Source organism: Tamandua tetradactyla, chromosome 3, assembly GCF_023851605.1.
Source record: "Tamandua tetradactyla isolate mTamTet1 chromosome 3, mTamTet1.pri, whole genome shotgun sequence".
Taxonomy (NCBI): Eukaryota; Metazoa; Chordata; class Mammalia; order Pilosa; family Myrmecophagidae; genus Tamandua; species Tamandua tetradactyla.
Genome location: NC_135329.1, coordinates 24,830,146 through 24,844,149, shown reverse-complemented (window position 1 = coordinate 24,844,149; position 14,004 = coordinate 24,830,146). Strand labels below are relative to the sequence as shown.

The 14,004-nt window shown below is 35.4% G+C and overlaps 1 long non-coding RNA gene across 1 annotated transcript in view; it reads left to right on the top strand.

The window, feature by feature from the left end:
* LOC143675996 (uncharacterized) overlaps positions 1-13,313 on the top strand; it is an 89,252-nt gene extending 75,939 nt beyond the window's left edge. The window contains exons 2-3 of the long non-coding RNA XR_013171748.1: positions 10,668-10,770; positions 13,229-13,313. This is a non-coding gene — a long non-coding RNA (uncharacterized LOC143675996). The remainder of the gene's footprint in view (positions 1-10,667; positions 10,771-13,228) is intronic.
* The last annotated feature ends 691 nt before the right edge of the window (positions 13,314-14,004 follow it).

Here is a 14,004-nt window from a genome sequence, read left to right as displayed (position 1 = left end):
GGTATTGGAGAGTCAACATTTCTTTAAAGAGAGCCCTTTGAAAAACTGTATTTTCCCTCTCCCATGCCCTCTCCAAGTAAAGTGGGTTTCAGAAATCTTGGCAGGTATCCCCCAAAGTTTGGAGGATGTAAACCTGCTACTTGATTATGATCTTCCCATCACCGAAAAACATCTAAAAGCAAGAAGCTACTTAGGGCTGTCTGAGATGACAGAAAAGGAATGGGCTTATATAAAAGCATTTTGCACTTTGAGAAATTCTAGGGTTTCAAGGACAAGGATGTAGAGAAAATGTGTGGACTATGGGGAAAGGAAATAGACATGAGTCAATTTGAAAGGGATCCTGTGTACAAGGTAGACTTGGAGGGACACAGCACCCCCACAAAAGTTGTATTAAGTAGACAGACGTGCTGTCTGATGGGGCTCCTTCACGTTATGACCTCATCTAAGATATTTGGCCTTCCCATTAAATACATTATAAACTTAAGGTCCCAAAACCTTTAAGCAGACCTTTCTGCATAGGTCCTTAATATCTTACTTAAATTTTATGTTTATCAGAATAGACACAAAATAAGGATGGCTTCCATTCTCCTTAGGATAAAGGACAGAGAGAGTTACAGACAACTAATACCATGTCAGTCTGTATGTTTGATCATGTAAATGTACACATACATAGGAGGGGATCTGACCTTGACTTGATGGTCAGAGAAAGCTTTCTGGAGGAAAGGACATGCAAACTGAGACCTGAAGGATGAGTGGGGAAGGCAAAACAATGAAGTTGTGGAAGTATTTTCCCCATGGAGGATACAGGAGAAGACATGATAGTTTCAGAGAACTAAAAGAAGTTGAGATGTACAAAGTCTTGGAGCACAAAGGAAAGATGGTGAGAAATGAGACTGAAAAAGGAGGCAAGATATTATGGACCATGTCAAAAGGATATGGACTTTATTCTAAAAGAAGTGTGAAGAAAAGAGGCTGCAGCAAAGAACTCGTGGGTTTACACAAATTTCTGGAATCATATAAACATTTCAACTTCTGAAAAATCTCTCCCTCTGAACTTAATCCAAACCACAACTCTGATCCAAAAAATGGGGAAAATGAGAGGAATGCAATGGACCAAATTTAATTACCAGTTCCATAAAAGCTGTTCTCTTTCCCTAGTCTGCACGTTATGCTTGCATGTGGACAGGAAAAGCACCAAGCTGCAATTCATGCATGCATTTAAGCATCCAGAGAGATAAAGATTTCCCAGAACAAAAAAGCCACCAGAAAATCTGGTAGTTGAAATTTCTAAAAGTATTGAAGTTAAAATTGAGGTACCCTTTCCATTTTGAAACATAGAAAATGTTATTTTGATTGGATTGATTATAATACAAACTTATTAATTACTCTGCATTGCTACTATGTTGTTTTGCTTTGTTTTTTGCTTTGTTTTGTGTAGAAAACTGCTGAACAGACACAGGTCCAGGATTCTTTTCTTTATCATTAGTCTAAAGCTAAAACATCTAGCTTTTTTCTTATTCCTAAACTGCTTCCTTTCACTTCCTTCTTTTATTTGCTTTTCTTGGGCACTAAGGGGAAAAAGATGGAAAAGACAATGAACATTTATTGAGCAAATAATGACAAAAACAATAAAAACTATCACTTATTGTAAAAAACTTTAGGAGGTGCCATATTAGTTTGCCAGAAATGCTAAGACAAATAACGTGCAATGGGTTGGCCTGAAAACAGGAATTTATCGTTGCATTGTTCTGGAGGCTAGAAGTCCAGTATTAAGGTCTCAACAGGCCATATTTTGCCTCAGAGTCTGTAGCATTCAGGCAGTCTACCATTACATGGCAATCTCTCTCCTTTTGTCTGCTCCTCTGATTTCCACTGACTTCTAGCTTCTTCTTGACTGTGTCTGAAATTCCTTTGCTTTTAACATCTCTAATCATATGGATCAAGGGATATCCTGATTCAATCTGACCTCATTAAAATAGGATCTTTAAAGGTCATATTCTCATGAGTCCATACCTCAACTACTAATAACATTTTCAAAGGTCTTATTTACAAATGGGTTCATAATCACAGGAAAGCAGATTAAGACTCAAACGTGTCATTTATGGCATACGTAATTCAATCCCCAACAGATACAATACTGACAAAGGCTAAGAAAGAGTTACTTCGAGGTCCCTCTCATACCACAGGCATTACATTTCCTTAGTTACTCTAGTATACTAGAAATACTCTTCAGCAATTTCTCAGTTTTACCCCAGTCCAGGCTTAGGTAGAGTAGACAGGAATGAAATAAGGGTGCTCTTGTTCAAGACACGGAATGTGTTAACTTCAGAGGTCTGCAACATTTAAGAAAATTATGCAAAACTGCAGCCTCATTCTTTACCCATATCCTTAATTTTGATAAAAGAGAAAATAAAATTTTCCTCAGCTCCACAAATCTATTTTTCATTAAAAGCAGACATTCTCTCAAGCAATATTAAGCATTGGGCAGGCAACCAAAATACACTGCCAAATTCGTTTCTTAATTTGGTAGTGTGAAGCTCTTTCTAATTTTCTCTGACAGCAAGTTTTCCAGGCTGACAATTGCTCAGCAAATTTGCATTATAATATATTCTCCAACCTTAAGGTCTTATGCAATAGCAAAATTTGAAATTTTAGAGCTATTTCTTTATGCAAGATTTCATTTTAAGATGACATGCATGCAAAGAACAACTATAAGGTCTGACACATAGTAAACACCCCATAACACTTGCATTTCTAGTGATGATTATCAAGTATTCCAGCTTTACTTAGGGAGTTTCCATGTTATAATGGTTCAGGACAGAGAACTTTCCACAATACATCTGCCAATTTGTAAGTAAAAAGCAGGTAGATTTAGGTAAACTGAAATCCACTGCTTTGTGATTATAATCTCTTGATAACAATGATGGGGCTACTTTTTAATCTCTAATGTTTTAACATTAATTAAAAGTATGCTATTCATCAAGTAACTCACAACATTTAACTATTTCCCTAGCTTAGATTTTGGATTGCCTAGCTATGAAAGAAAAGAAAAAACAAACTCTTATTCAAGTTAACCACTCTGACCAAGCTTTCAGAGAGGTCCAATCCCAGAATTTTGCTTAGAGATAAAAAAAAAAAAAAAAGATTTAAGGATCAAGATGGAAATACAGAACACAGGATTAAAACCACCCTTCGTTCCGCCTTTTTCCAGATGTGCACTAGATTAGAGAACTGGAAATAAAGGGAAATCTACATTCAGAAAATGAGGTATAAGCCAAATAAAAGCAGAGAAATAGAGAGTTGGCCAATCCCAGATTAAACATTCAGAGAACTAAAAGTCTACTGGGAAAATAAATGAAATAACCACCAGCACATCCTTTTAGCTACCCTAAACTTACATTGATATACAGGGACAAATGTTGGTACTTCTAAGGTCTTAAAGAAGTTTTAGAGAAACTAAAGTCTTCATAAGGCAAAATTCCGGTTCCAGGGTCTGTTTCTTGCTAACCCCAGACATGGGTGGGTACTTCTTCAGGATGACGGGGTCTGATAAGGCTAGCTCACAAGGTGGCATGGGCACATAAAGGAGGTTGACACATAAACACGTGAATGAAATACTTTGCCCTGATGGCAAATATTCCTACTTTCGGTTGGAAAAATGGTAGGTACCTCTGTATTCCATAATCACAGAGTAAAGACAAAGTTTACATCTGACAGATTGTAATAATGAGTCACATAATCTCCGATAGAGTGCTCTCAATAAACAATTAGACATGTTTACACCCTATGTCAAGATGAGTCAAACATAAGAAACAATGTTGTATTTTCAACTAAGGAATTACTTGGAAAAACCAGAACCACTGTTTCTTTAACCAATTTTTTAAAAAGTGAACATATAGAACATCTTTGATGTATATTTTTAACGAAATTCAAAAACATAAAATTCTAAGCAGAAGGGGGCAATAGTTTAATAGAAAAATTATATGATCAAGAAAGATTTATTTTTGGAAATTTAACAAATTTATGACCACTAAATTTTGAAGTTATCATCAGGACAACTAAAAGGTAATTAATTATTACAGAAATGTTTTTTATAAATTAAAAGATACACTTGAGGGGTTCTCTTAGAAATCACAGGAAAAAGGTAAGGATGAAAATTATGAGTCACTCAAAAAGAAGCACCTCTCATAGCCTTCCACCGCTTGTCTAAAGTGAGAGAGCATTTGCTTGCAACAAATGTGCAATAAAAGCTTACAAGCATCACTTCTGCATTTATAACAAGAAAATATTGGGCAAAATTAGAAGCAATGACTTTTTTATTTTAGAAAATTGAAGTTGTGCAGCAAACAACCACCCTGAAATCAGGAGGAAAAGGCAACTCCAGGAGAGTCACATTTGAGATCTGCTTGTCTGCAGCCTAATATGCTGAAGCCATAAACTGGTAGGAACATATAAATGGTAATATTGAAATAATTGATGGAGCCTGAGTATGAACTAGCAGGAGAGTAGAAACTGCTGAGGAATTCAGTTTAATGGAGTTCCCACACTTCCATGGGCTTATTTCCAGGAACCCCACCAGAAAGATCTCCTTGTGGCTCTGAGAGGGTGAAAGGAAGAATAATCATTGTAAAATATACCCAGACGCTCCTTAATAACAATTCCTGTTCTCCAGTGGACAGATTGTGAGAAATATTCCAGCTGGAGGAAGGGAAATTTTCCTGCACCAGTGCTCTCTAAATTAACAAGGATTAGGGATTCAAAGAAATAGATTTGGAACATCGAAGCCAAGGAAGAGAGCCTGGGGTAGGGAAGAAAAGATATCTTACTGCAGAAACACTCGGGAAGGTCATATGATTCAAGACTTAGAGAATTATAGAAGCTTCCTCTCCCATACCCCTTAATACTTTACTAATGGTGTAAGACACCGGATGACAACTAAGAGAGCAGCAAGACATAGTATCCTTTATCTAACAGAACTTAAGGAATCACAAAGTCAAAGAGGAAACGTAAGCAAGGATTCTAGAGGAATTTAAATCTAATGGCACCTTAGCTATAGCAAGCACTAAACACAATCCAACTCCTAGACAGATTAATTTAAATCTTCACAATAAAGTTCTATTTACCTCAACTCCTATTATACAATATAATGCCTGGCTTTCAATGAAAGATTTTACAAAACAGACAAAAGCAAGAAAAAAGCACAATCTGAAGAGATACAGCTAGCATGTGAATCAGTCCCAGATATGACACACTTGTTAAAATTAACAGACAAGGAATTTTCAATAATTATGATTAATATAAGGGTTCTAATGGGGAAAGCATAAAACATGCAAGAAGAGATGGGTAATGTGAACAGTGAGATGGAAATTCTAAGAAAGAATTGCAAGGAAATGTTAAATATTAAAACATATCTCTACCTCTAATCCACTGGTATATACTCATTGGTATATATATACCAATATATATATATATGAAATAAGTGCATATGGTTGCCAAAAAGCATAGATTAAAAATTCTTATAGATGTTTATTCATATAACCACAAACTTGAAATAACTGAAATATCCATCAATGGTAGAAAGTATTTCAAAATGGTGTTTTATTCACATTATATATTATAACGAAATACTATATAGCAATAAACAAACTACTAATCCAAGCACTTTATGGGTGACTCTTACAGATATTATGCTGAGCAAGGTACAAAAAAGTAACGTAACAGTATAATTCTATATATACAAATTCAAGACATGAAAAACTAACCTATGGTTATTGAAGTCAGATTGGCAGTAACCTGTGTGAGGGGTAGGTTTGGGGTAAGTGAAGAAGAGATATTGATTCAAAAGGTATGTGAGAGGGGTGCAAGGTAGTTCATTGGTAGAATTTTCACCTGCCAAGCAGGAGACCGGGGTTCAATTTCCAGCCCATGCACTTCCCCCCGCAAAAAAACCAAACGGAAACCAAACAAACAAAAAATTCAGGGTGGGCCACGGTGGCTCAGCAGGCAGTTTTCACCTGCCATGTCAGAGACCTGGGTTTGATTCCCAATGCCTGCCCACGCAAAAAAAAAAAAAAAAAAAAAAAATTCAACAATGGTGCTGCAATAACAGGATACTCACACGGAAAAAAAAAATGAAATGTGACCCCGCCATACAGCATACAAAAAAAAGGCATGTGAATGAGTTTTTTGGGTTCTTGGAATGTTCTGTACCTTAACCTGGATGTTGGTTATCAGTATATAAAAGTTTAAATATTCATCAAGCTGTACACTTAAAATCTGAATACTTTATGCACTTTATTGTATATATTGTAGGCCCCGATAAAAAAGAACAACAAAAATAAAGACAATCATGCTTCTTCTTTTTGGTTTAAAATGTGTACAATGTAACACTTTTAGAATCAGAAGAACATATTTTTTTAAAAATCGACTGCATGCATACGAGGCAGTGGATGTTACAGAAAGAAGAAAGTGCGGTCTAAAGATCTAGATTCTAGATCTAGTCATTACTGGGCAAGTGACTTTGAGAAAGCCATTCACCTCTCTGTCTCGATATTTCTATCTATGCAGTGAGGTAATAAATCCTACGCTCGCATTATTTAAATCAGACAGGATAATGGATGTGACACTGTTTTGTATGCTGTAAAACCTTTTTAACATATACCTTGTTGCTCATATTTTTCTTAAGTTCATCATTAAGCAAGTAGAACTGTAAAACATTCTTATTTTACTTAAGAAATATTATCTTGTTCTTTCTTTAAATAAGTTATGACAGGTGATTTCTAATACTTCCCTGTATTTAAACGTTATAAAGTAGAAAATGATAGGTCCCATAGAAAGTTATAAGTAGTTGTCATAAATTCCATCATTATTCCATGTACTAAAGTACAAGGTATTTAAGGAAAGGAAATGAAGTTTGCTAATGTTAGATGCCCACGCAGTACTAGCACAGTGCTTGAAATGCAGTTAGGCCTCTAATTGTTTGATATTGAATAAAATAATTAAAAAAAATAAATGAATACTTCAATTGCCTTTGACTTGTCTGATTTATTTATATGTTCTTAGCTCTCTTTTTAACTCTACCTTACTTTTTTTATCGTTGTTACTCTTTATCTTCGTTTTTCTTTTAAATCACTATTTCCCTTTCCATCCTTCTCATTTAACTTAAATTAGTTAACACCATTTAGAATGCCTGTCTGTTTGATTTTTATTAAGTCTGGTTAGTAATAAAATCCCTAAGAACTCATGAGTCTCTTTCAAAATATCTCCAAGAGAATATTAGATTAGAAACTGAATATCAATTTTAAAGAAAGCAAACTTATCCTTTTGCCATATAATTATACTTTGCCAATGCAATAAAACCAAACATTGATCCTATGGGCAATACAGTCTAGCGACTTCCTTTAAGCCCCAGAGCAGGTATTGGATAGAGGTTTCCTGGCCTGGTATATTGAGTTCATCAAAGTGCGCACCTGAGATTTACTTCAAAACCCCAAGCTTGCATAATTCTTAAATAAATACTACTTTAACAAAAGCAATTATGTATGATAAGCTGGCTTCCTTCAAACTAATCTTGTAACAGATTTTATATGTTGGAGTTCTCCTTTATTCTCCTCCCCAGACCTTTCTCCTCGCCACTCCATGCATTTATATTACGGTGGGTGCAAGATGGGTGAAGGCTTCTTGACTTTTCTGCTCCCTCCTCATTTATTTCTGGGCAAGTCAACTTAATTCTTTTTCTTATTTAAAATACATTCTCCTTATTCTAAAATTCCTATGGCTGTATTCTATACAATCATGTTGAAATGAAAGCCTTTGAGATGAAAATCTTTGTTAATCCTATTGACAATATCTTACTAACAAGGAGGTGAATGTTTTCAAACCCAGAATTCCTCACGTATTGGCAGTATCCACATACATTGGAACCTGGCATTTCATGGACAACTATTCATAAGTTTATTTAGAAAGAGACCCAGAAAGAAGAAACAAAAGTTGCATTTTAATAGCATCACATCTTAAATTGGATTACATGATCTCTAAACAATCCACCTTCAATAATGTAAAAGTCTAGATAGCACAGCTCTGGACTGATGACTTATTTTATTCTGGAAAAGGAGAGAATAGAAGGGAAGGACATGTTTATTGATGCAAGCAGGTCTTTTTACAAGCCAGGGCAATGGAAAAACCAACGATCATGCATGTTAGATGTTGTGCCAACTTCTTGTATTTTAAAAAAATCAAATTTTCATTGGTATAAAAAAAATACTTATTTTATAATGATAGAAAAAGGCTTTTAAAGTTATAATTCTTTTTTTAGTATAAAATTAAAAATAAATTTTCCATGATATCAAAATTTAGCTGATTCATTCATTTAAGTAACTCAAGATTCATTGTGTTGCAAATGAGTAACAGAAAATATGTGCAAAACAATCCTCTCTGACTAAGGACATTCGGAGTTTTCTGTTTGCTTTTAAGAAAGGGGAGAGTTATACATTTTTTAAAAAGCACAGCACAATCTTTCCAAATTAACTATATCTACAGTTATTTTGCCCTATTAATACTAAACATCCACTGTAGAATAAATCAAAAGATGCTTCTGAACACCGTAAATCCATTCTAATGGTAATGAATATTATAAATGAAATGATTAAACTTAAAAACCTGCTAAAAATTTCCTAAAAGCTAATGGGAAATTAATAGCCACTTTGTTCTCCTGCTTTTGCTCTGGGCAAAATTAAATTCATAAGAAAGTCAAGGTTCCCTTTAAATCTAGCTAGTTATTTTCTAGGAAGGGATATGAATGCTTGATTTTTCCCAGCTAGTCTTTGATGTGTTCTCAGAGATAAAGGTTCAGGCATTCTCAGGCTATTTCATGCTACCCCTCCCCCAAGGATTCGACTTGTTTGTGCCTTTCTTTCCCTGCTATTTCTCTGTGTGTATAACCCTCCTGGAGCAGCAGTTTCCTTAGCAACAGGCTTGCCCTTTTAGAGCCTCAAACTCTGACAGCAGCTTAAGGGCAGGCTTCTCCCAAACCTCTTTGCTGCATCACTCCTTTATCCACCCTAAATGCTCAAAGGTCAAAAAGTATAGTCCATGTTGTGTCAGTCTTCAAATATAAGGCAGAAGGCTCTAACAGTTTGGGGAAACACATTTTAACTGGAATATCTAATATAAAAGTCATAACTCAAAGTTTATATGAAAAAGAACTCAACTGAAAAGGAAAGGCAGAAGCAGAGATTGCAATGGACAGAATCTGGAGGGCTGGCCACATGAGAAAACACTAAGTGGAAACTCAGGATGACCTTATAGAAAAACAACATAATCTGTTTTCCTGTTTAACTAAAATTTTAGAGTCTCAAGATTAGAAGGGAAATCATAGGAGCCTCCTGGCCAGTTGAAGACGTAGTAGAAGAATCAAATCTACTACTTAGAGTTCTGTGTTTTAGGTTCTGACACTTTTTACTTAAAATTAACCTTTTACATGTTAATTTTACCAGTGCCTACCCATGCAAAAAATAAACAAATAAATATTAATTTTAGACATTTAAAATAATAATAAAAGAAATAATTGATGAGTCATTTACTGAATTTTATTAACTTGAGAACAACTGTGGATCATATTATACTGATAGACTTAATTATCTATTTTTTATATAAAATTTGTAATTCATTCATTTAGTCATCAAATATTTGTTAAGGGTCTATTTTGTGCCAATCAGTCTCTCAAGCGTTTGGGCAAATCACTGAGCAAAGCAGATTTTTCAAAAATTTCTTTACCTTAAGGAAATATTTAAATTTTTGAAAATATGCCATGGATTAAACAGACTGAGCTTTGCACTGGTCTTTTAAATATTCACAAGTATAATTGTTCATATGGGAACACTACAGCTGTACCTGTGCATCATAACCAGTCAAATGGTGGTGAGGTTTAGTTCTATTTGCTCGGGATTTTCTCCTGTCCATCACAGTAGACATAATCTGATATGCAAAAACTAAAATCTCAACTATTTCCATGATGTCACTTCACATTTATCAACTGTTGACCCCCAAATCTATACCTGAATCCTTGAGTTCTAGACCCATGAATTCTAGTTTAGACCTCTCCACTTAAATGTCCCGAGGCCATCTTGGATTTAACATACCTCAAAAGGAATTAACACCTTCTCTCCCCAAGTGTTCTTTCTCCTGGAGTAATCACCTCAGTTAACTGCACCATTATTCACTGTTTTCCCAACACTGAAGCTTAAATTCAACCTGGCCTCTTCCCTCTCCCTCATCTCCTGTATATCACCAAGACCTACTGTTTCTACCTCCTTAAACTCTCTTGAATTTGTCCACTTCTCTTTATTTGTCAATGCCACAACCTGCTTTCATGTCTCTAATGGATTACTGAAAGCACCTCTTAACTGGTCTTTCTGCTTCTCTTGTCTTCCTTTTCCAATCCTTATTTTCTTGGTGCATGGGCCAGGAATCAAATTCAGGTCTCCCGCATGGCAGGCAAGCATTCTACCACTGAACCACCCCGATTCTTAATCTGAGAGCCAGTTAAGCCTTATAAAAAGCAAATCTGATTATGTCATCCCCTGCTGTTATAACCCTTCAGTTGTTTCCCGATGTGTTTACAGCTAATATTTTAATTTGACTTACAGGACTTCATGTTTCCCTTTCAGACTCATGATCCTCTGCCTTCAAGCCATATTCACTACTTGTTCTCTTAATGTTTCGTGGGCTTCTTACTGGGGCCTGTGTACATGTGCTTCCTTGGCTTGGACTGTATGTACCCCACCCATTATTACTGCATCCTTCATATTTCCAGTTGGGCATCTGCTGAGATTTATTCCCTAACCAATTAAAACTAGCTGAAATGTTTTCCCATGTGTGTTAAATGACAACCTCTAATTACCCACAACACATGGTTAATGGACTATTTCTCTTCTCAGATAGAAAATTTCTTGGAAGTAGGGACTATGTATATCTTGTTCACTGTTGAATCTCTAGCACCTAGCTGATATTTTTAGTATAGTAATCTTTGCATAAAGATTTGCTGATTGAATGAATTAATGCAATCTAGGCATTTATGTCATTTTGGGGGATTTCACAGATCAATCCTAGTAATAAGAATAACCCAAAGCAAGTTTTTTTTTTTTTTTTTTTTTTTTTTTTTTTTTTTTTTTTTTTTTTTTTTTAAAGGAAAGACAGAGAGAAGGAAGGAAGGATAGAAGGAAGGAAGGAAGGAAGAAAGGGAAACATTTTTAAACATTTTCTTGTTTTTATTGTATTCTGTTTCTCCGTTTTTGTTACATGGGCTGGGGCCGGGAATCGAACCGAGGTCCTCCGGCATAGCAGGCAAGCACTTTGCCCGCTGAGCCACCGCGGCCCGCCCCAAAGCAAGTTTTTTTTCTTTAAGTAAGTAGAAGGAATAGTTGGTTTTCAATCCCTATAGGCAAAGGCTTAAATATTTAGATGCCAGGTAATTTAGAGCCAAATATGTTTGCCTTTTGTGTTAAATAATATATGAGAGCATGTTTTTAATATCCTGTAAACAAAATTCATTCTGCAGAAACCATAATTAGATTGGTAAATATTTTAAACTAAATTCAAGAATTTACTTATCACCTAGATGTCTTGGACCCTATTAATAGGACTTATGACAATGTCTTCAGCCAGTTTTTTCAAAAGACTTGGTAATCATTGAATAAAATGTTTTTCTGTTGACCCTCAATAAATGTCAAGAGCACAAAATTACACTTTTGTGCAAATCTTGGGTAACTTGGGTAAAGCAAGATGATTCAAATCTGCATTAGTAGAACAATAATAGAGTAACAATAAATATTAGTAACTCACCCCTTGAGGGAAAAAAGTAGGTTAGCTATATATCTTAATCAGTATAACATAACACATTCCACATGTATAAAATATTAAACTGTAACATAGACAAATTAATTAAGCCCTGGAAAAATGAAAGGGAATATATTCTCTCAGTGTTTCCAATATTTGATTACATAAAATTACTTTCAAATCCTGAACATGCATAATTGTGAGTGAGAAATGAGAAGTCAATATTTTGAGGAAAATATTTGCAACATACATAATTGACAAAAGACTATTATCAGGACAACAATATACAAAAAACTCTAGGACATCCATGAGACAACCTTAAAAAACGAGAAATGAAAAACAGACGAACCATATTAGAAAACTTCTTATGTCTTGAGTCCATTCTAATAAGGCTTTTATCTCCAGATCAAATGAAACAAGGTAACTGTTCATGGCTTTAAATTCTATTCTAGTCCTACAGGACAAATAGAAGCTACACTATATTTTCAAACAGAGGACAACTAATACAGGGAAGCAACGTAAGTAAGTAAGTAATGGAAGACTGAAAAGCCAAATGAGGGATGGTGAAGCAAACCAGACATTTGGTCATAACTAGAAATACGACCATCTCTAGGCCTGGAGAGACAATGGGCAGAGATGGTATTACCAGAATCCATAAGCCACGGCTCTCTGGAGAAGCTAATACCACAACGAGGAAAGCTTTATAGGAGTTCAGACACAAAGATACAGTGTGCCATTTGCTCCCTCACACTGAACTTATTTCAAGTCTTCAGACATGCTATGCTCTCCCTTCTTGGAATATTTTATCTGCCTGGAAAACTCCTCTCGCCTTTGAGGAATTCTACCTAATAGCTTCTAAATTTTTAGTGGCTTGCCCAAAGTTCAGTTTCTCTGAGACACTTTCTTTTATTCTCTAGCCTAAATAAAATATCTATTACCCTGTGCTAGTCCTGTGTTATAATACTCTCATCCAATAGCATTGTTAAATGTAATTGAACTGTTTTCCTGAACAGACCATAAGCACCAAAAGATCTTAGGGTCTATGATTTAGTCCCTGCCATATGCTTATTGCATAAAACAATCTAGCACACAGCATGAGGATCAATAAAAAAAGATTGATGAATGAATTTCTAATAATAGAGATTTGGTTTACTAAATAATGGTACATCTTAAAGTTTTCCTTTGAAAATCCACCCTCACCTCATGGATCATTTAGAGCCACCTCTTAGTCCCCACCTTTGAAGGAATGGCATATTTTGAAGGTATGGCCAATCAATCCTTCTGTCCCCAGTGATTAACTCATAAATGTTTAGATGACCTACACTGCTCAAATAGACTCAATCTTGAGAGGTTCTCTATAGTTGATACTTAAAATCCATTTTTCTTTGGCTAGGATTACCGAGCTGATCAATGTAAACCTGTCACTGCTGGCAATCATTTTGCCAACAAGAGGGGAGAGACTGCCCTAAACAGGAAATAGAGCCTTGATCTAGAATGAGAAAGGTGAGCGACTGAGTTTTGACAGATGACTTTCTTTGAACCCCTAAATCAACTCATGCTTAAGCCAAATACGCACTTGATCTTTTAGCAACATAATTAAACAAATTCTCCTTCTCTTGATTAAGCCTGTTTGGTTTTGGATATTTGGAACTAAAGAGCCTTCACTAATTCCCTTAACAAAATGACTAATATCTCTGACCCTCCTCTTATGTATCTTGATCTTACTCATCTACATGTACTTATACCTAGGCTCTGCTTCATCTTCCCTAAGACAAAAGTACCACGATCAAGTATTTACTTTTTTTAATGTTTATTGGCATCTATAGGCACAGAATTAGACTCTGGTGTTGCACAAGAAGCAGGACATATATACTGAATATTGCTGCCTAGTTCAGTTATTCTCCAAAGTGCAGGCACAAGCAGCATCTGGACAGCTAGCTAAAAGTGCTATTCTATTTTCCCCAAATTGAGAATTCTGATACAGTAGTTCTGGGGATGCGGTTCAAAGCTCTGCTTTTCTTTTTTTAACAAAAAATCACAAATGATCTTGATGCAGACTATATGTAGACTGTACCTAACAAACATCAGAAGGAAAACAGACACTAAAGTACTGATCACAAAGGAAATGCTAGTGTCATGGGAACATATTAAAGGAGGGCATCACAAACA